This window comes from Pan troglodytes, chromosome 15 (genome assembly GCF_028858775.2).
Source record: "Pan troglodytes isolate AG18354 chromosome 15, NHGRI_mPanTro3-v2.0_pri, whole genome shotgun sequence".
NCBI lineage: Eukaryota > Metazoa > Chordata > Mammalia > Primates > Hominidae > Pan > Pan troglodytes.
Window position 1 is genome coordinate 18,150,824 of NC_072413.2, and position 3,915 is coordinate 18,154,738.

The 3,915-nt window shown below is 44.7% G+C and overlaps 1 pseudogene; it reads left to right on the forward strand.

Moving 5' to 3' along the window:
• Positions 1–462: 462 nt before the first annotated feature.
• On the forward strand, positions 463–3,484 carry LOC107968273 (rho GTPase-activating protein 42-like; annotated as a pseudogene).
• Positions 3,485–3,915: the final 431 nt, after the last annotated feature.

A 3,915-nucleotide genomic window follows, 5' to 3' on the forward strand; every position in this document is an offset into this window, starting at 1 on the left:
CTCATTTTTGAAAGTTGAGAAAAAGCAGCTTTCATACAGGGAAGCCTGGGGCAAGCATAAACACACTACTTTTTTTTTTTCCTACAAAAGATTCTAAAAATTATCAAGGAACTCGTAAAATAAAATTAGCACTTCTATTGTGTGCTTCTTTAATAATCAACAATGTTGCTCGCAGTCCCAGCACTCCGAACGACGGTGCCTCCCGATGACAACGACCTGAGCGGATCCGCGCCTAGGCCCTCCGCCAGGCCTGCGCTCGCCTCGCCCAGGGGGAGGAAGGCTGAGCCAGGCTCAGGCGGCGCGGCGCGCGGGCCCCCTTCCTTCAAGGGATCAGTCCCCTGGCGTCCCAGCAGCGCCTTCCCCGCTATCGCGCGTCCCCAGCGCCCGCCGCCGCCGCTGCCAGCTGCTGCCTTGACCGCCGGCCCAGACGTGCCCGCGGACGCCGCTGACAGCGCCTGTGCCATGGGGCTGCCTACTCTGGAGTTCAGCGATTCCTACTTGGACAGCCCGGATTTCAGGGAGCGCTTGCAGTGTCAGGAGATTGAGCTGGAGCGAACCAACAAGTTCATCAAGGAGCTCATTAAGGATGGCTCTCTGCTCACTGCGGCGTTGAGGACATGTAATGTTGATTGCCTACCCGGTTCCCTTACCCTTTCACCCTTTCCAAAGGAACCCTGAGTTCCTTCAGGAACACACCTCTACCCAGGTTGGGGATCTGTCTATGGCAGTGCAGAAATTTTCCCAGTCATTACAAGATTTCCAATTTGAATGTATTGATAATGCTGAAACAGATGATGAAATTAGTATTGGTCAGTCACTAAAAGAATTTGCAAGACTACTCATTGCAGCAGCAGAAGAAAGGTGAAGACTGATCCAAAACGCTAATGATGTATTAATTGCACCACTTGAGAAATTTCGAAAAGAACAGATAGGTGCAGCAAAAGATGGAAAGAAGTTTGACAAAGAGAGTGAAAAATATTACTCTATCCTTGAAAAGCATTTAAATTTATCTGCAAAGAAAAAGGAGTCTCATTTGCAAGAGGGAGATACACAAATTGATCGAGCACATCAGAACTTCTATGAAGCATCATTAGAATGTCTTTAAATGGCTCACGCCTGTAATCCCAACACTTTGGGAGAAGGAGGCGGGCGGATCACCTGAGGTTGGGAGTTCGAGACCAGACTGACCTACATGGAGAAATCCGTCTCCACTAAAAATACAAAATTAGCCAGGTGTGGTGGTACATGCCTGTACAGCCAGCTACTCGGGAGGCTGACGCAGGAGAATCGCTTGGACCCAGGAGGCAGAGGTTGCGGTGAGCTGAGACTGCGCCATTGCACTCCAGCCTGGGAAACAAGAGCAAAAATCCGTCTCAAAATAAATAAATAAATAAACAAATAAATAAAAATAAATGAAAAAATATGTCTTTAAAATTCAAGAGGTTCAAGAAAAAAAGAAGTTTGAATTTGCTGAACCGCTTTTGTCATTTCTTCAGGGTTTATTTACTTTTTTACCAAGAGGGATATGAACTTGCCCAGGATTTGCACCGCATAAGCAACAGCTGCAGTTCGACTTGCAGAATACAAGGAATAATTTTGAAAGTACTCGACAAGAGGTAAAGGGGTTGATGCAAAGGGTGAAATCTGCCAACCAGGACTACAGACCACCCAGCCAGTGGACGATGGAAGGCTATCCGTATGTCCAGAAGAAACAACCGCTTGGTTTTACATGGATTAAACAGCCTTGTTACTAGCTCACCGGAAATGTTCAAAATATTGTATCCGACGAAAGACAGATTCAATTGACAAACACTTCTGCTTCGACATACAAGTAGTTGAAAGGCATGGGATCATCACATTACAGGCCTTCTCAGACGCTAATAGGAAACTCTGGCTTGAAGCCATGGATGGGAAGGAAACGATTTATACTCTGCCTGACATTATAAGCAAGAAAGAAGAAAGGTATTTGAACGAAGCAGGGTTCAATTTTGTGAGAAACTGCATTCAAGCTGTGGAAACAAGCAGTATCACCACTTTAGGCCTCTACTGAATAGGAGGAGTGAACTCCAAAGTTCAAAAACTTGTGAATATCATATTTTCTCCTAAATCCCCTCCTGATGTTGATATTGAACTGTGGGACAATAAGACAATGAGTGGGCTGAAAAACTACCTCAGGTGCTTTGCAGCACCACTGATGACTTACAAGTTACATAAAGATTTGTATCATTGCTGTTAAATCTGATGACCAAAACTACAGGGTGGAGGCTGTACATGCATTGGTGTGCACATTGCCAGAGAAAAACAGAGAGATGCTGGACATCTTAATAAAACATCTGGTCAAAGTATCACTGCACAGCCAGCAAAATCTCATGACTGTCTAAAATCTTGGTGTCATATTTCTCCCAACTCTAATGAGAGCACAAGAATAAACTGTAGCTGCTATGGTGAATATTAAATTTCAGAATATTGTGTTAGAAATTCTTACAGAGCACGATGAAACGATTTTTCATACTGCTCCAGACCCAAGCATTCCTCTTCCTCAGCCTCAGTCTCGATCTGGATCCCAAAGGACACGAGCAATCTGCCTCTCTACAGGCTCTAGGAAGCCCAGAGGGACGTGTACTCCATGGCTGGCTGAACCTGACAGTGACTCCTATAGCAGCAGCCCAGACAGCACCCCCATGGGGAGCTTCAAGTCACTCTCTTCTCTTTCCTCGGAACAAAATAGCACTACAAAGTTAGCTTCCTGCCAGCCCAGGGAGAAATCTGGAGGGATTCCTTGGATTGCAACCCCATCATCTTCCCATGGACAGAAAAGCCTTGGTCTCTGGACAACCAGTCCTGAATCAAGTTATAGAGAAGATGCAACCAAGACAGATGCAGAATCAGATTGCCAGAGTGCTGCTTCGGTCACTAGCCCAAGGGATGTTTCCCCACCCATAGACCTAGTCAAGAAAGGGCCTTATGCGCTTTCAGGACTGAAAAGAGCTTCTGCTTCTTCTCTCAGATCCATCTCTGCAGCTGAAGGAAACATGAGCTACAGTGGACCTATTCAAAGCTTAACTTCTGTAGGTTCCAAGGAGACAGCCAAAGCTTCAAACCCAGATCTGCCTCCAAAAATGTGCAGGAGGTTAAGACTAGACACCATCGCAAGCAATGGCTATCAGCGTCCTGGCTCAGTAGTGGCAGCAAAAGCTCAGCTGCTTGAAAATGTTGGTTCACCTAAGCCAGTTTCTTCTGGGCACCAAGCCAAAGCCATGTACTCCTGTAAAGCAGAGCACAGCATGAGTTTTCCTTCCCACAAGGAGCGATATTTTCCAGCGTGGACCCATCAGTGGAACCAGGATGGTTAAAGGAAACTTATGAAGGCAAAACGGGACTAGTTCCAGAAAATTATGTTGTCTTCCTCTACTACTATTTAGTAGATGGCAGTAGCTTCATGGTATCCATGGTAACAAATAATAAGTGCTATGATTTTATCTGACACAGATACAAGGGGATCAGCCCACTAAGTGAAAACAGTCAATTTCTATCAAGTTCTTCACCAGCAGACTATGTAGCTCCTTATTAACGGAAAAAAAGAGGTTTAAAAGGTTGGCCATTCTTTTTTGGTTGGTTTCTTATTTTAAAATTTCTTGCTTCTGAAAAATTTATTTTTGGATAATATGTAACTCTCCAGAATGTCTCTTCCATAGCAATTGCAGAGTTTTAAATACCGTATTAAGTATATATCCCAGAAATTTGGAAACCAGAAATCTACTGTATGGATTTTGAGATGCGTCCTTTACTGCCTGGCATTCTCTGAGGATCTGTGAAACTGTTACTTAAAAATGTTACTGAAAAGCTAGTTACCTGCCCTTTGAGTGCCACAGTCCTGACCTGCTTGTTCTTGACACCTTACATATTACTTCAGAG